This window comes from Solea senegalensis, linkage group LG7, assembly GCF_019176455.1.
Source record: "Solea senegalensis isolate Sse05_10M linkage group LG7, IFAPA_SoseM_1, whole genome shotgun sequence".
NCBI lineage: Eukaryota > Metazoa > Chordata > Actinopteri > Pleuronectiformes > Soleidae > Solea > Solea senegalensis.
In genome coordinates this window covers 1,627,797-1,654,658 of record NC_058027.1, presented here as the reverse complement: position 1 = coordinate 1,654,658, position 26,862 = coordinate 1,627,797, and the positions used below count along the sequence as shown (strand labels likewise).

Sequence of the window (26,862 nt, the reverse complement as noted above, 5' to 3'; positions counted from 1 at the left end):
AGATGCATGCTTCAGAGCTGGGTCTTTGCCAAAGTGGCTTCCCTTGCAGTGCCAGGCCGGTGCTGAGTGTTTGTTTACACACAGAGCAAGGCTGTGTCAAAGGCAGAGTACGAGACATGAATGGAGAGGGAGGGTGGGAGACAGACATTCCCACAGGTGGCACCACGCCTCACGTGCTCTCACTGCTCCAGTGTGGCACAAAAGAAAACAAAAAAAGACTAATGATCCTTAATTACTCTGGAGCTATTTAAAATCAGATGAGTGTCGCCTAAGCTGTATGTAAATCAAGTCCCCCTCCTCGCCCCTCGTCGCCCCTCGTCGCCCCTCCTCGCCCCTCCTCGCCCCTCTTCCCCCTGAGCTCTCTCCCCTGGCACAATTAGATCGTTTTCTCATAAGGGGGCAGGCAGCTTTGCAGGCCCGCTGCCAAGTGACGGGAGCTGGCAAGCGTGGTAATGTGGAGACACTTGTGGCTACAATGGCTGCCTGTTACACCAGCACATGGTGGAAACAGGGCGGCTGAGGGGCGTGTGTGAGAAGCAGATGGGCATACTATAGCTGCCACGTGCTTCCATATTAACCATGGCATGCTCTGCTGTCACACACTGCGTGCATGTCCCTTTCATTAAAAGCTCCATTCATATGCAACACAAGGTTTGACTGAACAAAAATGCTCTATTAGCGATGAAGGGATCAGGTGGTGAAAGGGAGTCAGTGTGTGTGTGTGTGTGTGTCAGTGCTTATTTGCATATCTCTGGAAGTGAAAGTTTTGCTTAGTGTCATTTTTTTTATATTTTAAAGCAGATTTTGAACAGTTCAAACAGAAAGTTTGTTCCTTTGTTGGACAGAATATTCATACTGTAAATGTGGAAAAACAAGATTTAAAACGTCTTCTAGGATTATACACGTTCGGGGTATTTCACGTATTAAGCAACAATATTTTTAATAATGAAACATAATATTATATTGCATTTTTTTTTACTAGAAACAACTAAAGCTCTTCAGTAACACTTGACATTACATTACACTAACATTGTAATAGTATGGTAACACCATCTTATTTGTAATGCAGTTTTAATAACAATGGTAATTAGAATAACAGAGTAATAATATTCAACCCCTCTAAGCTCCACACATCTTTCCCATTCATTTGCCATAACCAATGCCATATTAGTTTTCTATACTATAAGAATATTGTTGCTCTACTGTAATGTTAAATGTCACCAGTCCACCTATAGAGGTGTTTTAAAATGTTTCTATCTTATATTTATATATTTATTTATATCTGAAGAAAACAATAATAAATGTCATCCACAGCACTAAGAATCAGACCAAGCAGGTGTCTGATGCCTGTGACCCAGTGAGACGTGAGTGGTGCCCTCCTGATCCCCCGTGTGTCCCCGCGCTGCCGCCACACCCATTAACATCAGGCCGTAATGCATTTCCTATACCTGCATGCGTTTCTGATATATGGAGTCTGTGGTGATTTAAAGACAGCAACAAACCTGTCCCATTTTCACTCTGACATTATTGATAGACTGTCACTTCAGATTGTAGGTAACTGCTAATGGTTATTTTATGGTGCACATGTCAAATCTGATGTGTACTTTTTTTCTTCCCATTTCTCATCTTCCTCTGTTTTATTCACGTCTAACGATGGACTCGAGATTGCTTTTATTTCGTTCTTTCAATAATGCATTATTTATAATTCAGCTTACCTTTACACTGACACATTTGTTTGTATTGTTCAAGTTAACGGCCTTTGGAGGGAAACAGTGATTCCTCTGAATCTGAATCTGAACAGTCGACCCTGATATAGCACTGCGTTTCATTCCTGTGTCCGTCCTGCCATTTTGAAAAGCGAGCTCCTCTCACAGAGCAGCACCTCCTCTTCACCCCTCAGTCTTTATCCACTCCAGTGTTTTCTCCCCGTGAACCTGCATCCCCTCTTGTCATGGATTAGCCTCCATACTTGCGTGAACAAAGACTCAGTCAACATGTGTTTGTGTGTTGGTCTGTGTGCTGCGTGAAGAGGGGACGTATCTCCCACTTATGTCCGGATCTTAGAGACCCCAATTTGTTAGGCATTAATCGGAACACCTGCTCAGAGAGCACCCGATTGTTTCCTTGCCATCAGGCATTTTGTGTCACTCCTTGAGTCATCAGTGTCATTTGAAATCAATTTATTTGTGCTCGAGACGGATTTGTGTATGCAAATGCAGCATGGTTAGAAAAGCAGGCAGCGACATACAGAGGGAAAATAGTGGGGCAAAAAAGGCCAAAGAAAGAGGAAGTGCACACTGTGCATTATTCTGGCGTTAAAGAGCAATAAGTCACCACGTGCTGTTCCTGCAGGTGGAAGACTTTGGCATTACACGACACAAATATCACCATCCTGCTTCTCAGTGAAGGACAAGGCATGCAGGAGAACAATGTTTGTTTGAGAAGAAAAAGAGCAAGAGTGCGATGACAGGACAAGGAAGATTAGGTCACAGAATAGCCAGGAAAGAAAGGGAGAACAAGAAAGAGGTAGCAGAGGAAACAAATGAATAAATTCATGGGGCACAAAATGAAAAGAAAGACGGAGAGGAGTGGAATAAAGGAAGGGGGTTGGTCATATGTGGAAGATTTTTATTGTCCAGACACAGGAGATGCACACAAAAGCACTGTGAAGATTCAATTAAGTATCATATGCAGTGACCTTATTGCCATGGTTACTGAAGAGTGGAAATATTAATCAAGCCTGCACTTGCAACACGGAAAAATTGGTGGAAAGAGAGAAACGGAGGCAGCAATGAGAGAGACAGTGGTTGTTAGGAGAGGGTTAACAGATAATGGCACAGTCTGTATGTGTGTGCATGTTTGAATTGATGTGAGTTTTAATGAGTATATTTGCAAAGGCTCACGTCTGTCCCCACAATGTCATTTTAACAATGGATTTTCAGCTCCTTTTTTTAAAAAAAATGTATTTTTAAATGAAAAAGAAAATGCTACCATGAGACCATTACACCGTCCCTGCCTCACATTTGGACAAACGTGGAATGAGCTCAATTCAGAACTCATTTCACAAGAGGTGAACTCACTTTTCAGCCCATGAAAATTTGTTTTAGCTCTGTCGCTGCATTTCAGGTCGACTTCCGTGTGTTAGTGAGGTTAAAAAAAAAAAAGAAATAGACAGGTGCGACTCCATCACACAGATGAGTTCATTAATATCAAAAAAAATCAAGGTTTTCGTCCATCGGTGCATTTTCTTTCCATGTAAGGTTTCACTTACACATAGTTGGAAATAAATCCTCTAAAAAGGACTTGCATGTTGTTACAGACAGAAAAAATTAGGACGATGGTTTTCAATCATATTCCATTATGATGTTCCTCTCAGTCACATTTCCCTGCACACTGCAGAGGGGGAAAGTTGAAGATTGTTCTGTTTGATGAAGCAGTCGAGTGTTTGCTCACCGTCTGCAGGGACTGTCTTGAAAACCATCTATCTCAAAGTCCCCTGCTGAGCAAAATGTTAAATAAACAAAGGCGGGCATAAACAAAATCCCACCATTTCAATGTCACTGAGAAGAAAGCAAACATTTTAACGCTGCAACTGTAAAAAAAAAAGGAGGTTGCAGTTATAACGTGATCATCATTTAAACTTTGGACACAAAAAGAATCCCTGAAATAGTTCATTATGAATATGGTGGCTATAGAAATGTGTTTCTCTGGCAGTAAAACAACCTCAGAGACGAGGAAAAACAACATGAAAATAGAAATATTATTGTATAAATTACAGATTACGTTCAGTCTTTGGATGTCAGTAAAAAGTAAGACGACGCGACACTTGTAGCCCACAGTTTTTATGCTTTTAACATAAGTGGATATTTCTTGTTGACAATATAGTGACAATATACCAAGTCAGTGCAGTGTTCACTGCTATGCAGACGACACTCTGTTTTATTCATTTACTATAAACTGGGCGACCACTGCGTCTCATAATGAACCTCAGCTAAAAATGTTGTCACCATTGTTTCATTTCTTGCAGCGGCATGTGATTTAGCGCTATTTCTATTATAACTCAAATAAGCTGCAGAATAACAAAATAAAGAAGATCTCTCCATCATGTGACCTGCACTGTTTAATATTTAATGAGCTGATGATGTGGTAACATGACAGTTCTGCATGTAAAGCTTTTAAAAGTAAGACGGATGTAAGAAAAGAGATTTTCACTCACTCTTCTAACTGCAGCGTTATTAAGGCTGATTATGCATGTAAAGGTATTTGACTTTCTGTGGAAAATATACGTTTAATTAAAGAATGAAAACTTGAATAAAAAAAAAAAGTTGTTGAATATTGAACTTGCAACACGGAACTTTGATGAGAGAAGTTTTTAATTCTAAAAAGTTGGCATAAGTTGGCTCTTTTGTAAGTGATTTCCAGAGTGACAGGCAACGGTCATGCAGCAAATCAGCCAATAAAGTCATAACTGAGTGACTCCAGTTCAACATTGGTTCCATCCCCTGCCCGCTTTAATCCAGACCTCCGGTGAAATTCCCCTGCCCGTCCCTGTAGCTGAGTTTAAAAGGACCAATGGCTGAGGTGTAACAGGAGAGGGCCGGCGTGGAGGAGCTGTTAAAGTGCCTGATGTGACCATGACCACTTCCAGAAAACAATTTAATTCCACAGCTTCAGCCATCTCCAGCTGATCTACTCCTCCAAGGTCATTAACTGTGCCACAGAAGGTCACATGATTAATGAGTGACAGACCCTCTGGTGCAATAACGTGTATGAACGTCGCCCATTAATTAGACAAGGGGGGGCAGAGAGAATGAATGGCCAGGGACAGCTTGGCCCCCTCACAACCCTGTCCTTGCCAGACTCCATTTTTCATGTTCATCTGCGCAAACAGACACTTACTGCTACTGCTAATATTCCCAAAACACACAAAGTCTTATCCAAATGACATCTATTAAAAAAAAAAAAAGCCCAATTTTAACATGGATACAACGATGTGCGGCACATTTTAATATTCCAACATCATTTGGAGCACAGGAGGCCTTGTGAGTCTGAATCGTCACAGAGTAGTGAAACTAAATTGGTCCAACTGCCGCGTCGAAGTGCTGTAAGCTCTGGCCCAAGGTTGATGTGGGTATCAAGCATCGGGACATTGTCTTTGCGCAGTCCGTTTCCAGGACCATGATAAGCACTGCGCATTACCGAGGGCAATCTCCAAGAGGAAATGAAACATTCTGCTGCCACAGACTGGCTTTATTAGAAGACAACTAGTCCAGCCTCTCAGGATACACAGATCAGCAGATTTAATTGATGCTGACCGACCGTCAATGCTCCGCTACAGCTGGGAGAAACAAGGGTGTTTAACACTGCTCCACTGTAAACACTATTCATTTCTCTGGCTAATCAACTTAATGCAATTCCAATAAGTCCATTTCTTAGAGTGGCCTTGTTGATTTGAAACCTCATAGAGCCGTGTTTTATTTACACTATTGCCAACAAATGTAATGGCTGCTAAGTATATTGGGCAATAATATAAGAATGCTCTACATCCAGTGTATGCATTTCAATTTTACCTAGAGGTCATAGCGTTATGGATATACCCCAGTGGGGTCATTAATCATAAACGCACACACACACACACACTGTGTGTAATAACAACAACCGGTGGGAGGAATAGTCCTTTTCAGATGAGAACCTGTGTGCGACCGGAGGACACGACAAACGTCACCGTGTCACCGTGTCAGTGCCGGCACACATCTGTACACACATCTGTACACACACACACACACCAACCGTTTCCACCTTCCATTGTCCCAGAAACTACAGCCGTGGTGATTGGTTGGACTAAATTCCGTCCGACAACAGCCTTAAAAAACAACAACAACTTTTGGGAGACAAAATGCTGAGATGTGTGTTTTGCAATGATGCTTCATCACTCGATGAATTCTAGGCCACGGGATATTTACAGTATCTGTCATTAGGAATATAGAGGAATAATAATTTATGAGGCCAACTGATAATCAAAAATAACTTTGAAAGGTGCTGCTCAGATTTCTGCACTACTTTATTTTATAAATGAGCAACAAAAATAAAAATAATATTCTTGCGTCTTATCAAAGATTCAGAGCGCCCCCTGACCCTTCTGAATAACACATCCCTCTGGAGATTTGACACACATCTCTCAGCACACATCTGAAGACAGCCATGAGTGTTGTTTGCCCTCTGATATATTTTTAATATTCAGATCATATCAAATATGTCCTCTTTCAATTATTGATCTATCTATCTATCTACTTGCAACATAACACATGCTGAGTTTTGGCATGTGATTTTCTGCCCCTGTCAGTAAATCTTCAATCTTCTATTCAGTATGATAAGGAGGTTACTGGCTGCTCCCGAGATGTAATGCACTTGGCCAAGAGAATTACCCGCGGCATGGTCCAACGAACTGTGCAACCACAAAGTGTTGGTCTGTAACATTTGAAAGCTGCTGTTTCTGATGTCACTGTAACAGAGTGTGGACTTCTTTCCTTGATCAAACGCTTTAAAAAAATTGCTCAGGTGCAGTAAAATAGCTGCAAAGATACATTGACCTGCATTGTTGTGTTGGTCTGCTGCTCGATGAAAACACGTTGATTTGATAAAGGTCATACGTGCAATTAGGCTCTTTAAAGTGACAGGCGCCGCAAAACCAAAGTATTTACGCACAATGAACTGAAACAACAAAGTGCAACACAAACATATCTGCGTCTAACGGAGGGATTTTCTTTCTTTCTTTCTTTTTTTTATATCCTGTCTTTTGACCAACAGCATCTCCTGTGGTGGCTCATTTCCTTGGTGCAGGAGGTTTCCACCCTTCATTGCAGCCAGGCTTCAGGGGGCATGCAGGAGAGAGCGCGAGATGGCGGGAAGGAGCAAAGTAGAGGAGGGAAGACATGCTGCGAGAAAGGAAATCTTCCATGTGCAGAAGGAGAGTGGCTAGAGGACATTTCACGCTAATGGCGGCCGGACCAATTGAAATGACTGCATCGCTGCATGATTTGAAGGTCAGGAGACAGCGGATTATATTCCAATGGTGGCGAAGGGGGATTGGAGGAGTAAAATGGTGCCTCCCCACCACCCGGCCCCTCCTCCTCTCCTGAATTATTGCAGAACAGCCGCGATGGAATCAACATAACACCAAACCCCACCATCATCACTCACATTACATGGAGCGCACTGTGAAACACATAGCTTCGCTGCCATCATCATACTGTGAATCTTCTGCTGTAAAACATCCACAAAAACAAAACACGCTTGGCGGCACACGGTGCTTTTGTTTGTCCGACACGTTGCCGAATTAAATTTATGCACAATAGCAATAATAAGAATTCTAATGTGTGCCATACATCAGCAGCAATTAATGATAAAGCGCGGTGCAATATATGAGCCATTTGTTTGTGAAGGTCAAAGCGTGTTCTTATTGTTATCCCTGAGAAAACATAGCAATGAAATAAACAATAACAATCGCTCCCGTGGACACGGGCGATCGATGACACGTCGGATAAAACGGAACGGCTGGAAAAAGCGGCGTTTTTGGTCGGGCTTACAAATGAGGGTGCAAAAATTATTCACACATGAGAAAAGCATAAAGTGATTATGCACATGACTGCTGTAATAAGATGTAATAAGATGTGGAATGACCGTTCATATTTACTGCATTTATTGTGCAAGACAGGCCGACATGATTGCATTGTGTTTTTAATCCAATGTTGTTGTTTTTTTTTTTAGAGATTTAAGGCAAAAGAACCTCAAGCTCTGAAGCTCATGCAAACAAATATGGGAACAAGAGTAAATGAGGCAACACGGATGTCAAGAAGAATTTCAGAAGTCAGGGATGTTAATATAATTAAAGTAAACCCTGAGAGGCATCAGCATGTCCATCTGCTTGATGTGATTTTAAAACTTCTGGAGGCTGTGCAATTCTTCACAATCCCTGACCATCAGAATATGAATGTTTTTACTGTTGATCGGATTTAAAATGACTCATCTGTTTTAGATATCACAATATCTGACAGGCGACGTGTTTCAAAGGCGGCGCTGGCGTCTATTAAATCTCTGTTTCTGACCAATCACCACAGACGTTTGGATCATTTAAAGGGACAAAGACAGTCACGACCATACAAGCGTTCACATGCTAACAAAAAGCCTCACAGACAAATCAATGGATTTACCAACATATCTCAAATATCTTACAGTGCTCTATTGTAAACAGACCCATGTAAAATGGAGCAGCTTTGCTCCCAATTAAAATGAACTTGATTGACTTCAATATCCACGCATTTAAATTAAAAAAACTCACAACGGATGGAATAAAAGATGTTTTGATAAACGTGCAACATCAGCAACGTCAGCGTTGATGACAATAAGTGCAGGTTTTAATGATGTTTGTGTTACACAAACAGTGACGGTGCTGAAACTCACACTCACTCCTGTGCTTGTAAAACCCTACAGGAGATAACCAACAGCCAAGGAAGCCCAGTCAATCCACACTGTGTTTGAATGACTGGCCATGTTAAGCTCTTAAAGCGGGCATTAATCTGGGATTTTAGGGGCAGAGCCATGTTTGCCACAGGATGACGCCAAGGCCCAGACCTCAAAGACACGACTGAAACAACACACGTGTTTATATACTCTATATACAGATATATACATATATAAAACCTTGATTTATCATCTCATCTTCATCGCAGCGTAATTTGGGCAGAAAATGGAGACGAGAATCCATTTCATGTGCTGGTGATGTGTCAGGATCAACATTCATGATATTCAGTTTAGTGAGTACTGGTTATCACAGAGCCAGAGTGAGTTCTCTGGCCAACCTCAACCTCAACCTCAACGCCTCAACGCTAACCTCACTCCTCCACATGTACACACAGGTCAGAGGAGACACACACACACACACACACACCTGCTCAGGTAGCATCATCCACACAGGGATCACACAAACTGAATGATTAAGGTCAAATATCTGATTGTGATTTTTCTGACGTCAAGCTCCAGCTGATGATTTACTGTGTTATAAATTGAAAACTACACTCAAAATTCAAGATGTTTACTTCCCACGTGTGCACAAACAGAGAGAACGGGTACATAGGAATTCTTGATACCATCAGAATATTGAATACCATACTTAGGTCTGGGCAATAATTCAATGAGAGTAATAAACCTTTGGTCAATATCAATATAACAAGGGTTCAATAAATATCTATCGATGGCCTTGTGCAAACACACTTTGAGACGCAGCACTAGATTGCTATGAATGTTTTGACTCATATTTGTGACGTGACTGTGTTTAAACAAGTGTTTTAAAATCACAATGACAAGAGCAACGTTTATTTACCATGAGAATTATAGATACTGACTGATTCTTCTACTCTTTGGCGTGATAGCATTTATTAATGCAGGGATCAGAACTTAAAGACAACACTTACATATTGAAATTCAAATTAACAAGGAATAATAGAGAATAATGAAAACTAGAACAATGCAGCCATTGTAGATTGCTAATTTTGATGTTTTTAAATTGAAAATGATTAATTGTTCAGCTCTAATGCATGTACACATGTGCGCACACACACACACACCCCGGGGTCTGGGCCCAGGCTTAGTGCTTGGGCACTGGTTGTGTCTATTGGCACACAGAAGACAGTTGTGTTCAGTGTTCAGTGTAAGACGAGTTCTCGTCTGACATGTGAAAAATATGCCTGAAAAGCTGCGAGAAAGGAGAGGAAATTAAACAAGAGGGGGAGAAAGAGGGGAGCAAAGCAGCACTGCAGCAAACATGTGCACACAACACACACACACACACACACACACACACACAGCATGTGGATCCATCCATGTTCTCAGATTTCATTCATGGTTCCACATGTGTTCTGCTGCTGCCATGAACACAACAGGACTGAACCTCTGCATGGAGAAGTCACAGAAGTCAAAAATACTCTTGTTCTCTTGTAAGCAAAAATAAATAACCTGACTACTTCCTGTCAGGGATTTAAGGAGCTTAGAATCAGGATCATCACAATATTTAGGAACATTGTTTACTGTGTTGTAGAGGATAAAAAAGACACCTACTGGTTGTTATTAAAATTGTACCATATTAAACCTTCTGTGTGTGTGTTTTCTTATACCTTAGATGACAAAACATGGACAGTCTGATTCTTTTTATCTATAACAAGGTACATTTACTTCAACTGTAACAAACACAGACACTAATGCAGTCTGATGTGTCACTAAATCTCTCCTGTAAAAAGGTTGAAATGTGGAGGAGACTTGGAGAGGTGTTCATTCTACTCTCTATTCATTTTAGGCTCCAGGTTGTGCTTCTATTCAATTGTATTGTTGTTGTATTCCGGTTGTTTTCCGCCCTCTTCGTGCCAATGAGAGTTTGTACATGTGATGAACACACAGTGATTCACAGTTATTCAGTAAAGTAAAACATGTATAGAATGTAGAAATATTTGATATTTTGAATACCTGCCTCAGTGCCATGTGTCTGTGAGCGGGCAGATAATTCTCCCATCAACACTTGCACTTGTCAACTCCAAGTAATTACAAGTGAAAAAAATCAACACTTATTAACACTGGGAGAGTTGCTGTGCTCGGTATTTGGGTTTATGTGTGGTTAGTGAGTGTCACTGAGAGAGCGAGTGAGTGTGTGTGTGTGTGTGTGTGTGAGAGAGAGTCACTCACACACACACACACAGAGTCCAAATGGATTTCAGTCCTAGAATAAATCACTGTCGCCACAGAAACAGGCCGACAGCTGTGATGGATGGCTGAAATTTTTGTGTTGATGTCTTTAGTATTGCTGACAATTTGGTCGTCTTGGCTTTTCCACTTTTCCTGTGCCTGTGTGTGGCTAAACACATCTAAATGTTGTTGTTTTTTTAGCATGCATTCATAAACCAAAAGGTGTATTTCATAGAAATGATGAAAACTTTGTTTTCAAGTTATCATTCAAACTCTTCCTCCAGTTCTCTGTCACTGTTGTTATGGAAAACGTCCAAAACTGTGTGTGTAAACTTGTTCTTATCCCAGTGCTGACACCATCTTGTGTGTGAAACTACAGTCACGTGTTCTGCTCGTACCTGCACACACTGACCACCCTCTCATTGGATTATACGTCACCACATGACACAGTGACACTGTAGCATCCCCACAACCTGTCAGTCACCGGCGTCTAAACGGCTCACACTTCCATGACGAGTGCAGATTAAAAAAAAAAAACATTCTTTTGTTCTGTCGAGGACTATTTTAGTTCTCGTCTTGTTATCTGGTCCACTTCAGTGTTACTAGGCGGTAACGCACACACACACTTTTACACCTTACACCAGACAGAGTGTGTTGCACTGCATACAACAATATAAAAATACACACAGCTATGCATAAAAGTTATGTAAACACTCACTCACTCACTCACACACACACACACACACACTTCTCTAAGCCAGCCCCCCCACATCCACATCTGCCCTCACCTTGCAGGATCAAAAAAAGAGCACATTTTCCACAAACTTACAAACAATCAATACTTTCTCCAGCCAAACACAAGAGTTTCAGCCTCAGCTCAAGCTCCACACTAACTGCACTCAAAGTACTCCAGACTGACAGACAGAAAGAGCAGAAATTAAAAGAGGAATTTACTGACCTTACTGTCTTTTTTTTCCTTCCCTTTCTGTCTGATGTCCAATTTTCCTCCTTTTCTGTTTCTCTGCTGGTTCTTGTCCTCTACACCTCCAGTCTAAGTAAGTCATGCAGGAGCTGCTTCCTGCTCCTGCTCAGCCCTTACGCCACTGTATTAGTCTGATTTCACACTCTGCAGCCTAGCCTCCTGTCCTGAAGGGGACGGTGAATGTGCTGCTTATTTAGAAGCCGGCGTGCACTACCTGGGCTTGTAGGCAGCTGTTTAAAGCACGAGGCAACATCCAGGGTGCATAATACCCCCTCGTCTTTACACACACACACACACACACACCTTCTCTCCCTCTTCTTGCTCAAACACATGCACACACTCACTAGCTCGCCGGTTCACAGGACAGGCAACTGCACACACACACACCCACACACGCACACACACGCACACACGCAGACATGCGCGCGAGGCAAGTGCAACACACACACACAGACACAGACACACACATGCAAGCGTTGTGTCAGAAGTGTCTCTACCTTGGCTGGGATAGCAGGCAGTGTGAGAATACACAGAGATGGGCTGGCTGCTCCGTTCTGTCTCCTTCTCTGTAAGTGTTTAGAAGACAATTTCAACAAGGGATTGCTCCCAATCTACTAGGGTGATCCACATGGATGAGTTATAATATGCTTGCCACTCTCTCCCTCCCCCTTCCTCTGTTCCCTGTCTCTCATTCTCTGTCTCACTCTCTTAGTCCGTCTCTCTCTCACTCTTTTGCTCTCATGCTCGTTGTTTTAGCCTATTATCGAGTCGTCTCTGCCTTCAGTTGAGGAGGAAAAGCCTTCCTTGTGTGGACCCTGGATTTCTCTTCTCCCTGAGTGTGCGGGAGACGGGGCCAAACACCGACTTCACCTGAATGTGTATTAGTGAAATGCATTATTTATTTATTGCGAAACTGCACTCTTTTTTTTTTTTTTTTCTTTTTTTTTTTCTGATATGCCAGTGGACACGCGGGGGAAAGGGAGCAGCAATGGTGGACCACATCAGCAGTGAGGGAGTGTTTGTGTGTGTGTGTGTGTGTGTGTGTGTGTGTTTGGGGAGGCAGAGGTGATGGCAGGGGGTAGGGATGAGGGGGTGAGGGGGTCAGGGTTTGGGATCTGACAGGAGGTAAAAAGATGATAGAGGATTTTAATTTATTAATTTATTTATTTATTCAATGAAAGGGATTGCCTTATCATCCAAGGTGCTGCTTAATGACATCACTACTACTTTTTCTGAGGTGTGTCCCAAACCACACTGCCGCTCATTTTTTCATCTAAATGATGAATCTCTCACTCACTCATTCCATCCTTGTGTGTGTGTGTGTGTGTGTGAGGGTGAGTGAGTGAGTGAGTGAGTGGCAGAGAGAGAGAGAGAGAGAGAGAGAGGGAGAAAAAGTGAGAGTGATCATAAAAATCATGAAAGGTGAGAAATGTGCAAATATTGAGACAGAATTCCAAACTCAGTATTATTGAAAAAAATCTAACAAATATTGTGGCTGTTCATTATTTTTAAGATAATTTAAATGCATATAAAATACATATGACACATTATCTGTAAATTAAGTGAACTGATTTCATAAACCAAAGATAACCTCCATTTACCTCCTCCAAATACAACATAGAAACATAAACAGAATAGTCAGTTTGTAATTTTTAGATATATATATGTATATATGTATATACTATATACATATATACATATATATATATATATATATATATACTATATACATATATTCTTTGGTCTCTTAAAGGTTAAAACCTTTTGTTTGTTGTTTGTTGTTGTTTGTTGTTTTTTTTAAATTTAAGTTTGAAGTACAATCTACATACGTATAAGTATTTAGAAAATAGAAAACAAATGACTGATATAACCAATAACCGCCTTCTATTAAATGAGATATTAACATGAGAAAGCAGTGTAAAATAATTTTAAAACAAACACAAACCCAAATTAGCAGAGGTTTTGAGCAGATATGCAAATTTAAATTCAACATTTAAATGCAAGTCTGTGTTTCAAAATGTCCTTTGTCCAACTCATTTCTTTTTGAATTAAAACCACATGCAAGACGTTTTCTGATAAATACAAAACACTGATTGGTCGATGAGTGAGGATGGAGTGTGACTGCAGTCCAGATCAAAGCTACAAACAGCCCGCACTCACACAGGCAGAGGAAAAGGGAGGAGGGTTAAAAATGAGCTGGAGTTGCCACTTTAGTCAACAGGCGACTGCAACATGCACCCATGGGGGCAACAAGCCAGGTCGGAGTCATGACTGCAAAGTGGACCCTGAAGACTCCGCCAGCCTTCCTCCCAAACAAACACAAACATAACTGCACAGCTGCTTCACTCAGTGTGAAGGCCACACGCCTCTGCTTAACAATAATCTACATCATCACAACTTCACGCAAGGAAAAAGTTTCACGACTCCATTTAAAATCGACAAAGAAACATTTAAGGAGCCTTGTTTATGCAGTCCGTGGCTTCCTATGATCGTTGTGCTGAACCTTTTTATGCACAAGTCCAATTGAGTCTTCAGTAATGCCTGTTAACAGCCTGGTCCTCAGCCACAGGGTGCCCATCTCCTGTACCTGCAGAAGGAAATGATGTGGCCTGTGGCCCAGCCAGGCCATTCTATCACCACCATTAGAGCCTAAGCAGAGCTGGAAAATTACTCCATTGACATTAACAGTCCGTCTCAATCATTTTAACACTATCATAATCATGAGAATTTCTAATATTATTTTTTAAAAGCCTTGGTAAGAAAAAAGGGAATTTCATTTCCTTTGCTTAACCATCATAAATTGAGGGAGAATAAGTGAATAGAGAAGAAAGCAATATCGTATAAGACAGGAAAAGAAAGTGATATAGAGTCACAGCCACGTCGTCCTGTGTCAGCATCACCATGTCACCAGAGACAGAAACTTTGAAATAAACAATCATAATTAATATGAATGATGTGTCTGTTAAGGTAGATTTCACTGAACTCTCATGTGTCCCCTCTTAACTTCACCACACACTCTGACCTCAATGAACCTGCTCTGCTGCTGCTGCTGCTGCTGCTGTGGTGTGTTCAATGACAGACTTACAACTATAAAATGGAACTAAACAATCCCAGAGCTAATGTTTCCTCCTCTCTTCTCCACCGCTTTTCATCTTTCAATTTTTCTGAAGAGCACTGTTATGTATTATTAATATCTTTAAATTATTACTCATTTTCCTCTTAAAATTGAGTGCTTTAATTCACATTTGAAGTACTCATCAAGGCTGTGCAGTGAAATGAATGTGGAAGGATACATTACATTTGCAAAAATGCATAGGGTGAATTAAAAATATATACCAATAATAAAATATTAACTTTCATTTATTCATTTCACAAAAGAAAAAAAATCCTTTTCATTATATTTGAGGTGCAACTACGAGTCTTTGAATAATATGTAATTAACAGGTAAAGCATTTTGCATATTCAGCATATGTTTGTCAAATTCACTGATTAGTATTTACAACAGTCTGTGAAAAACACGACATGTCTTCCAAGTGTAAAATTCAGCGTCAGGGCTTCAGTCAACAATACAAAAGGGGGGAGAAAAAAAAGCTAAAAATAAAAAGTGGTCCACACATTTCGGTTGAAACTATCTCTCCATCATCTCCCCTCTTCATTTTTTTTTCAATAGTGAACTCTAATTCCCATGATCACCCTTGAAAGCGTGACCTTGTGCTGTGTGACGGGAGATAGCTGCAGCATGAAGACAGGACGCCACTTATCATCAAGGGACGAGGTGGCTGTTTAATTTCACACCACCAGTGGCTAAAACCCCTGTTAGTGCGGAGCATCACAATGGCCGCTACGCTGGGGGAGCAGATGTCCTGGTGAAGGGGTGTAAAGAGGGAGGAGGTTGCATGGGGAGGACAGGAGAGAGGAGGAGGAGGAGGAGGAGGAGGAGTCGTGGTGGTGGTGGTGTGTGTGTGTAGCTGCACTGTCACTGTGTATTGTACTCACAGCATCCTCTGAGCCTGTGCGCATGCCCAGAAACACACACACACACACACACAATACACGGCACAAATAAACACAACAGCCTGCTGGTCCTGCACAACGGTCATAATCACGAGTGGACTGGATCTGGACTGGCTCTGGACTGGATCTGGACTGCGACTGTGACGGCGGCGGCGGTGGATGAGGGGAGATTCATGGGGCAGCCCACGCCACAGAGGCCCAATTGCTTTCTGAAGAGCTTTCTATTGTCTGCAGTGATGAACTTGAGCTCTGGCCTCCAACCCAGGGGTCGTTCTGTCTAATCCAGAGTGCCCCTGGCTCCCCTTCTCTCACACACACACACACAGGACACACCTTTGAACTGACACATGACATGTCTGCAGGGTTGAACAGGCCAGCACCTCCCAACACAGCTGAATATAAAACAGTGTAATGAGCAGGGCAAGAAAATGGCTTCCCTCTCAAACATGGCTGCAGATGCAAGCCAGGGAGAAAAAGGTCACCTCTCTCCTCTTTTAGTGCGATCCCCATCCCCCTGTCTTCTATTTTGGCTTCTTTCTTTTTTTTCTCTCTCCCCTCCTTCCTTCCTTCCTTCCTTCCTTTCCCTCCCTGCATGATCATTATCCGTAACGCACATTGTTTGCCGACGTAGGTTTGATATTTAGGAGACAAAAGGAAAGGGGAAAAGGCTGAGAAGAGACATGTGGCTGCATTGCTGCATGTGTCTCAGTGATGACAAAAGAAAGAAAGTGAAATCCAGCTTCTACAAAACTCTCTTTTTCATAGACGGTAACGAAAGGGGGAAACAAAAACACCGGTGCCCCTTTCCCGTTTGGGTCCGGCTCTGCAGGAAAAGGAGCAGTCCCCGCTCCCATCCCCTCCCAGTGCAATTTCAATCCTCTCACTACACTGCAGTCCAGCCCGATATATTCATTTTTTTCTCACTTACTTCCCCAGTGTCATTTTTCTCTATTTTCTCCAGTAGGTCGGTTCTGCACAGAAAGTTCCAAACGTATTTTGACTGCGTGATTTCTATTTTCATAATATCAGAATATCAAGTTAAAGAATATAAATGTTTGTTCAGCAGAGTGGGGAACGCTGGTGTGTGTGTGTGTGTGTGTGTGTGGGTGCGCGGGTTCTTGGGGGACAGAGCCCATGCTAAATCACTAAATCACTCCATCTGGAAGATGAATGGCATGTTTCGGAGCTCATTGCCTTCTCGTCTCGGGCGAGTGGCCGGTGCAGCGGCAGGCCCAGCAGGCTGGAGCAGAGGTGTGTGCTGATGTGGATGCTTACAGAGGGATAATGAAGCTACAACCGGGGACTCACTCATGTTCTGTCGCTCCCTCCACCCTGCTGTGAAGGGGCCAGCTGCCCACCATGGCTATTAGCTTGTCTAGTTTTCTGACCATCACAGGGCCTCCTGTAAGATTCCACTTGGAAAGTAGTTAGGTGTGAAAGTGGTGGAGGTTTCATGTCCTTTGTAACTTATTTTGACTGCTCACTCGTGAAAACGTTGGACTGTTCAACTCTTCATTTTGAATAAAAGAGGAAAAAAACGTACAGTATTTTTGACTTTTGAAATAAGAGACACTTAAATCTCTGTGAGCTACTCAGATATCACTTAACGTTCGACATTTCTCACACAACTTGTTCTACAGTATGCAATTTATTTGCATGTCTTACATGTTATAGAATATGTTTATTCTATGTCGTTGTTGTGTTAGATAAAGTAAACCAAAGCCATGTTGGCTTAAAAACACATCGCACTCGATATCCATGTATCTACTACGTCACACACAACATGAAAAGTTTCCCGCAGCTGCACCTCAAACTGGGGCGTGTGAGGAACAACACATTTAAATAAGTTGATGGAGTTTATCAAAATGACAGGCAATTAAAGCGACTCTGACCATGGTTTCTAAAATGCTAAATGAGTTGTGGGAGCGATACACGTTACATAAAAGAGAGTGAGAGTTCTGGCGCTCCATTTGTGCTCCTGGACAGCCCTAAATTAAATATCCCCAAAGACCATTAGGCTAAACAGCCCGAGGAATGACTTTGTCTCACCACAGAAAAATGACAGTAAACTCAGGCAATCATGCCGCCAATCAATTATGCATGAATTATATTTTCCTTAGACTGTGCAAAATGTCTTATGTTAATTCCCCTTAATATACAACACCTATTACTTTGGAGGGACGGATCCATACGCACGCTGTCTAAATGAGTGTTTTCCCAAAGATTTATCAGCCTCCAGCTGCCAACGGAAAAGAAAACACTGACGCCAAACTGTGATTCCGCCGCATCAACTGTAACTGCAAGAGGCCACACTGAAAGAAAAAATCTGTTGAATTTACATGAAAAAAGTATGGACATCGGTTGCACACAAAAAAATCATGTTATGCCAACATGAATATTGCACATAATAAAATCATGTTACACCATAATGAATATTTCCTTTTTACTACACCCAAGAATTTTACATTAGACAAACATGATTTCATCATGCAATTATCCCCAATTTGTTCACATTTAACAAACAATAAAATAACATTTTAGTAGCACAATTATTTCATATCATTATTACATGATTGTAATTGCATTTTTATTATGCAATTTGTTATCCATTTTTTATGTTTATTATACTGTATTTCAATTAGAATTTACCAATTGTACATTAAAATTAAATGTACACAATTTAGTATGATGTACATTGTTTGGTTGCCAACTGATCAATTAGTCATTGATATGAAAAGCAAAGCAAAATTCGTCAAACACAGGACACTTAACACAAATTTGTACTTCAACCCTTTTATTAATTCAACTAAAAAAATATATCTTTAGAACATTGCAAAAAGTTGATAAAGTTGAATCTCATCAACTTGAACGGTCATTAACAATTAACTGAGCATTGACAAAATCTAACATTTCCGTGTCTTATATCTGCAACTTTTCAAAGATGCTCTAAACCTTTTAAAGTGCTTCCAATCAGTGGCTTCCTATTTTAGGAAACAAAACAGAAATGTCAAACGGAGCAGGGTACCACATAAACCCACTCTCAAGAAAAAGAGGAAAACAAAGGAACCTAACTTTACAAGGTTATTGATACAGTCCCAGGCAATCTCTGTATGCTGCTCTTAAAAAAAACAAAGCCCAGTCAAATCAAACTAAGGCAACGCGCGAGACTTATATAAACTTATATAAACATATATAACAAAATTTGCAAAACAGAAAACAATGACATTTTCTAAAATACCATCTCTATTCAAAGAGTCGGATCTTCAGGGCCTGAGCCCTTTTTGACAGCACTTTGCCTTCCAACTCCATTACAACTTTCTGTATCACCTCAAAGGTGTATCTGAGTTGAGGAGGGTAGTCCAGGTTCAAGTTGTAAATAAGGCCAAACAGCATGGCAACCGCCACTCCAACACTTGGTAGGTCTACCAATACGGCCTGGCCTTCAAGGACCACGAGGATGTCCTCTACCTCACTACCGCCATTTTGCCTTATGAGGAAAATTCCCACCGTGGTGTCCTCAATTCCGTCCTGGATTGCAGCAGGGTCTTCATTCTACAGGACACAGACAATAATTTCAATAAAGTTTTATAGGAGCAAATATGACCAATCACCACCTGAAGGGGAAGAAGAAAGGTTTCAAAGCATTGTTACACACACATTCACAACAAGCATTGTTACACACACAGCCGGGACTCAAACTATCTATTCTAAAACACTTGTCTTTGTAAAGTAATCTAAATTCTGCTGTAAATAATACATTAGTTAGACTCACCTCATATTCCATGAACAGGTGTGCTGGGTCCTCGTGAAGATATACGCACAATCCTTTTATGATTAGTTCTCTTACAACCTCAGTGTCCTCACTCTGGAAAGAGACAGTTACTTTATTAACAGGTTTAACAGTTTATGCAGATTTTCCAAATCAATTTGACTCATCCAGGCCAAGGATCAAACCTATTCAAGATTTGGTGTATTTAGGTGTAAATATCAGTTTTGCTTAGGTATTGCTGAATATTGAAGAACTTAAAGGGATAGTTCTGATTTTGGACATGAAGTTCAGTGAAATCCTCACTGTCAGTGTCATTTATCAGAAGTGACTTTTCCCCCACTGGGTCCCGTGAGTGGAGTTCCGGACCGGTTTCTGTGAAAGTAATTCCCTCCAGTTGCTGTGGTCACGGAGATAAAGCGATTTCCTCCAAAAAACATCTGATTCACAGGGTTGACGTGCTCGGAAGGAGACGCTGCGACACTAAAGAAGGCGCGTCGCAGCGTCTCCTTGCTAGCACTTCAACTCCTTCTGTCCTCTCTCCATCAGCTGATGGAAAGATGCGTGCAGTGATACAGAGGGAAAATAGTGTTGGGTGTTTGCAAAGTCGGACGTTTTTGCAGCAAAGAATTAGTGACACAAATGGATTACTCTTTTGAACGCATATTGTTTTTTGGAGAAAAACATTTTATCTCCGTGATCCCATCAACTAGAGGGAACTACATTCTGCAACACTGAAAATGGACCGGCACTCCACTAACGGGACACAGTTGGAGAAAATGTCTGACTAGGATTAACTCTTATGCCCACAATAAATAAGTTACACTGGGTCCCTTAAGCTACAAGATTTGTATGCGGCACTTTGAACTGCAATAAAATTATGAAAGATTAATATATTTTTTAATTTTCTTCTTCAAGGAGCTTGTGTTAAATTGATATAAAGACTTAATGAATGCACCTCAAACATTAACACACTAACTTCCCTAGCAGGGCATAAGGTTTAATAAGGTCAATCAATCAATCAATCAATCACTCAACACTTGCCTTCCCAATCTCTTCCAGGATGTGCTTCAGTTTGGTTCCAATCAGTCCTCCTCGTTTCCCGAATAACTTGATCAGCTGGTCTGTGTGAATATCCAGCTGGGAGAGGAATCTTGACTGGAGCAGCATGGTGGTGATCCTCTTGTACTCTGCATTTATCTGAAAACACAGATAAAGAATTGATACGCACAACTGCAATACATGTCAATGCAAAATCAGCCTTGACTTCTCGCAACTCCAAAGCAATTTCCTGAAAGCACACAAAGAAATAATGTATTGCACAACAACTGCAATACATAACAAAAATCAGGTAATTTTGCGGGACGCCCTTTTGACACTGCAGCCGAGCCATGCTGCTAAACTCCCAGGTTGCTTTGAGGGTCGTTAGAAGCGGCTCAAAATCACGCATTGACCCTTTCACACTGCACAAAAAAACCTGTGTTCTTTTTGTGCAGTGTGAAAGGGGCTTTACAGGCTGCATTTCACTGGGGAGAGAATATCAGTTAGTATCGGTAGACCTGGTTAGCATATATTTCACAAGGGGACAGAACAGTAGCAGTTGAAGAAACATGCCAAAGTAACATACCTCACTCAAGTGAAAGAATGCTGGCCATCTTGCCTTGAAGTCATTAACCATTGGCTCCTTGGAAATGACTTCTCGTCTCCTGTATGAAAAGGTTTTCTCCATTTTCATTTTGATCACTTCCCTGTTTGTTCTCGTCACATCAGCAAGAAGTTCAACTCTGAGTCTTTCCAGGCTTGTGTCAGATTCTCCAATGGGATGTGGGGGGCAATAATTAACTTCTGACCGCCGAGGTTTCTTTATGGCAGCTGCAGGACTTGCTTTTCCCTCTGGCTTGTTCTTCAGGGAATTGACAGTCACTTCAGTACATCCCAGTTTTCTCAGCTGGGTGCGGTACATGGCAAGCTTATTTGCCAAACTGGCCTTCCACCCGGCATGTCCAGTGTGGGAACCTTTTTCATTCAAGCAAGGATGCTTCGATACAAGGGCCTTCGCCACAGCGTTGAATTCCTGGCCACTGCAGTAAACTTTGTATTTGATGATTTCTTGCACCAGGGTCTCAAGAATGTTTGATTTAAGTTTTAGGTCAGGAATAAGTGGGGTGCCATTCTTTTTGTATGTAGCATTGCCTCTCTCAAGTTTCAACTCTGAATCATATGAAAACTGCGGCACAGGAAAATTGACTGGCCATAATGTTCTGGAGCTCGAAGAATCTGATGAGGACAGAATATCTGTGTCAACAGACCCAGAAGACACCGACACTGAACTAGGTGAAAGCGGAGGCTGAAGGACAGAATGGCTGAGAGAAGCCTCAGCACATTGGGAACTCTCAATCCGGATTACTTTAATTGTCCCCTTATCCTTGAGTTCCTCCACTCTTGTTAGGTTTGTAAACGCATTTCCGAAATGCTCATCCATGAACTGAAGTCTGAAGGTATAGTTGAGGTTGCACTGTCTCTTTACCTCCTGAACCACTTCATCAACAGATTTTGGGAAACCACCTTCCAACAGCAGTCTTTGGGAGTTTTCAGCATCCAAGATAACCCTCAGCACTGTTAAGGCAGACATGGTCGATCTTTTAATCTGTGGGGAAAAAAACAGAACAGGTCAGATTTAGTGATTACTCTCTGCATAATAGACAATGTGCAAATCAGAAGGGGAAAACATGAAACTGGGAGAATTGAAGAAGCCAATTAGTGTGCCATTTGTGATCCTCCACTGTCACCATATCACTGCAGCTACATGTTCAAAAAAATAGTGTTGATCAAATCTTACCCTTAATGATGATGTGCCTTTTTAAGGTTACCATGCGGCTTCTTCCAACTCTGTAATCACTCAATGGATAGGTATCCATCAGTTCATCGAGTGCAATAAGTTTGATTGTTTTTGATGTCTGCTCTAGTGCAAAGGCTCTGTAGTGCTCATTGTACCACGCACACAACACATTCACAATGAGGAACAACCTATCATCAATGACACACATTTGAAAGATTTCTGAAAACTGTGGTAATCCAGATTCTGCCCCATGAACAACGATCATACCCTTACAGTATGTGATGCCACAGCTTGATGCCTTATTGGCTAGATGTACTTCATTTGTGTCAGGGTACCTCTGCTGAATAGCCTGAGCCATTTCATCTTTTACAACATCTATTGGGACTGTGGAAACATCAGACACCTCTAGAGGAGATTTACCATGAGATGGAGAGTTCACATGGAACGCTATCATCAGCTGATGTTTTGAAGCCAAAGTCAGAGGTATATTCTTGAAGCAGCTGGTATGTTTAACAATCTGCTTAAAAAAACTGTGCTTTGCTTCAAAGCGCATTGTCCAATGACAGACAAGAGGACCAAAAGCTCGGATCATGAGAGGGTAGTGTTCTACATAGTGGTGCTTTGGCCGAAGTTTGATGCCAGGGAACTGCTCTTGATATCTTTGCCTGTGCTCAATGATCTTACTTTCAAGGTACGAAATGGACTGATCAGTATGTATGGGTGCGACAACAAGTTCAACAATTTCTTTCAAATCCATGAGCACAAGCCATGCTGGCTCACCCTCTGGTACACAATGCCCTATCAGAAATGGAAGCAACCTCAACAAAGCCCAGTTTTCATGAGCATTTCCGCCGATGGAGTTACGACTTTCAAAACTTCCTGGTACTAGATTTGGCTTGTTAGTTTTGTCTGTCCATTTGAAAGGAAAAGACAATATGGCTGTGTTAAGGTCATCTAATGTGAAGTAACGTTTATGTATAAAATGTGCAAGGCAGTGAGCAAGCTCTACTGGTACAATTCCTTCAAAAAGGTCGTGAGCCAGATCAGGTGGGTAGCCACCGACTACATGAAAGAAACTCAAATGTTCTGATAAGATACACCCTCTTTTTACTCCAAAGAAACTTTTGTTTGTCTCCTGTGCAGACTTTACATGAGATTCATGCTGCTCCTTTGTTCTTGGGCCAAACACACCTGATGCAACACAATGGTGTTGAACATCGCAACTCTTTGCTGTGCACTGTCGGCAGTAGTAGTCTCCAGAAAAGCTTTCCTGAAATCCAGCTAGGCTGTGAGCTCCCAGATTGTCTGCAACCACAGTCTGCACTGTACCTTTCAAAGATTTCCCCAACAATGGGATGTATACTCCTTGATCCTCTAGGATTTTAAGGTCCTGTAAGAGAGGCTTGAATATCTCTGCATAGCCATACTTTTTGATATGATCAGTTTTGGCAAGTAGCGCCAAGTAGATAGATGATAATGATGAGTGGGACCCTGGTGGTAAGTTACCAAAGATCCAATATACTGCACACAGCTTGTGCTTCCTCCTAGAGGTGCCGAGAGGGTTACATGTCTCAAAATCATCAACATAAAGGCCAAGAGATATTCTTAACTCGTCGTTATTCAATAAGCTGTTATTTTGAAAATAAGAACCATCTTGGGGGGCCTTGTACTCATAAAACTGATCTGGTTGTGTGTGCTCTGCTCCTCGATGATTTTCTAAAACCTTCTCAACTATAGATTTGCTACTCAAAATTTGCTGCAGAGACTTTAAAATTGGCACATACTGAAATGTATGCTTCTCTTTCACATTCAAAACATATGTAACAGGTTCAACAACTCCAAATTTTTCGTTATAATAACGTCTGCGTAGATATGAAGTACTTAAAGGTCCACCCTTTTCTAAAGCCTTGTGCACAGGGGTAGCTGAGCAAACTGCTGTGGCAATATCTGCTATAATCGATTTGTCTACTTGGATGTTGTTGCTCTGAAGTATGTCACCAACCAAACTTTTAGATACTGTGCTAGTTGGAGAGCTAAGTAAGTGGTGAAGCTCTTCTAAAAACTCATCAATGGCGGTTCCAGGAACATGGACTAAATATTCTAATTTTAATAGAGCAGCTCCAAGTTGTTGTTCTATTAAACTAGAGAGTTCTCTGGGCTGTGTGTTTACATCTGTTGAAGGGGATCCAGCACAAACCTCTTCGCCATCATCCTCCTCCTCTCGATCGGAAGATTGTACATCTGTTTGAGTTGCTAGTCTTGTGGTTTTAACTATACCCGGCTTGAAGGCAACATAGGTATGGGGTGTATGCTTACGGCTTTTGTGACTTTTAAATGTGCCATAAATATTACTTTGAAATGAACAATCTAAAAACGGACAGGGAACATTCTCATTCCGCCTAAGATGTGTGGTAATATGACTGAAGTAATCTCTTTCGGTTGATAAAGCCTTACAGCCACATATGTGACAGGAAAATACAGTATGCTCTGTCGGTCTTTGAGCAATGTGAGTGGAATGAACCCTACTCTGGTGAATAATTAAAGCATTCCATGTTTTGAATGAGCATGGGCAGCTTAAATAAGTACAGGGGTAACGGGTGGTGCGTCCAAAATGTGGATGTTTCAGTTTGTAGTGAGCGAGAAGTTCGCACCTACTTGAAGTTGATTCTGAACAAGCCTTACACTGCCACATACTGCAAAAAAGAGAATGAGTGTGACCAGCGTGTGTCATTGTTTGGGTGAGTGTCAAATCACAAGGTGCGTGTGTAAAGTGAAGTATTCACAATATATGTTATGAAGTTTAAATAAAATGTGTGTAGATTACACTACTCACCCCTACTACAGAGCCTTTGCATAAATCCCCGCACTGGGAGATACTGGAAGGAAAGGAGTCTGGAGTACACAGGAGAGGCAATTATGAGAATTCACATGCAAACTTCAGAACAAATATGAATCTTTACTATGTGTTAATTGGCTAACAGATTGGGTTAACAGAATGATACTGTTTTTAAAACCACATAGACACCTCTGGTCAATTTGACCCAAACCATCTTAAGGATAAAAATGTTACCAGGGGTTAACAGAGGTAATGAAATAACTGTTCAAACTCTATATTATACAACATTTATCATTCTATTAACAATTTATCAATTGTCAACAATCACCAAGACAGTGTCTATCACCACTCAGGGCTTGAAATTAAAAAACATGTCCTATTAGCACGTGCTACCAAATTTAGTTAGTAGTACAGCCAACATATTGCATGTGCTAAACCCATGTGGTTGTTATATGGTTATTACGGCTGAGTTTTATAGTTATTGCGGCCTATTTTACTCAATTTTTGCTTTGACTTTCCTCAAAATATTAAGTTGGATAAAGTAAATCAAGATACTGTAAGCTGCTCTAGACCTGTAGTAATGTTTTCTTTACTTGTGACTGCAGTGCCAACTCTGCCAACAATTTCACAGCAACATTACATTCAGCCTACCCCTGGTGATGTGTATTTAGCCTGGTTCCAGAATAATCTGCTATTGCACATTGGCTTGCTCATTTTAACTCATTGGCTCCCATTCACTGCTACAGACGTAAATTCGGCCACTGTTTTGAAACTGGCTGGCAGTTAATAATTTACATAATTTAGATTTCATTTCTCATTTTATTTAGCCGATTAGTCATAGTTACTCACATCGTTTACCTGACACCATGCTTCATTTCTCCACTTTGACTTTCAGAGCACTGGTGATGCTTTGTTTTAATTAAATAGTCGGATTCCACTAGTCCACACCAGTTCTAAGTTAGTTGCTAGACGCTACCCGAGGTGACCCGACGGCAGCGACGCGCGAACGGTGACCTGACGCCGACCGCCGTTACCTGTTCCCCTCGACCAGCTCACCTTCATTCCGCCACCCCCGAACACCGCGGCGCTTCCAACGTTTCTCCGTGCCAGAAACGTTGAAAAAAATACACAACCACTCTGCACGGCTCCGCAACCTTATATACACCACCGGCCGGCACACAGACAGACAGCGAAGTGCTGCTCCGGTAACACCACGTTCAGCTTTTAGCATTTAGCCTCTCCGGGGCTGCAGCTTCATGCTACTCCGTTTATACAGGCTGTAATGTGCCGGGCGCATGACAAAAATGACGTCATATACTGTGTCGGGCCGGGCGCGTCAGCTCCGACCTCTGAATTTTTGAAACTTTGTCGGCTGCGGCGCGCGCAAACTCGGATGCATGGACGTGGAAAAAGTCTTCTGTACATAGAATGTTGTGCGTGGGGCTTATTAAACAGCTAACACCACAGATTCACTTTTACTATACATCAAACTCCCATTATAAATGACAAAAAGTAATTGATATACCGCACATTTCACACTACACAAAAACACAATGTGCACACATTTCAATGAATATCGTGAGAAAGCATACAGTCCAGGCATTAGCATAGCGCTAGCTCGCGGTAGCTAACGCTAACATTAACTTTGACTTGCTCAATGTTAACAGTAGATTAAAACGTCCTGCTCAGTGAAA

The 26,862-nt window shown here is 41.5% G+C and overlaps 2 protein-coding genes across 3 annotated transcripts in view; one reads left to right on the top strand and one right to left on the bottom strand.

The window, feature by feature from the left end:
- zfhx3b (zinc finger homeobox 3b) overlaps positions 1-12,747 on the bottom strand; it is a 184,220-nt gene extending 171,473 nt beyond the window's left edge. The window contains exon 1 of one of the 2 annotated variants that reach the window (XM_044029743.1): positions 12,211-12,747. The gene's annotated coding sequence lies outside the window, so the exon portion shown is untranslated. Of the gene's footprint in view, positions 1-11,689; positions 11,713-12,210 lie in introns of those variants that run through there. The other variant, XM_044029740.1, reaches the window with a different exon arrangement.
- swap70a (switching B cell complex subunit SWAP70a) overlaps positions 1-26,862 on the top strand; it is a 924,354-nt gene that overhangs the window by 606,392 nt on the left and 291,100 nt on the right. The window lies entirely within an intron of this gene.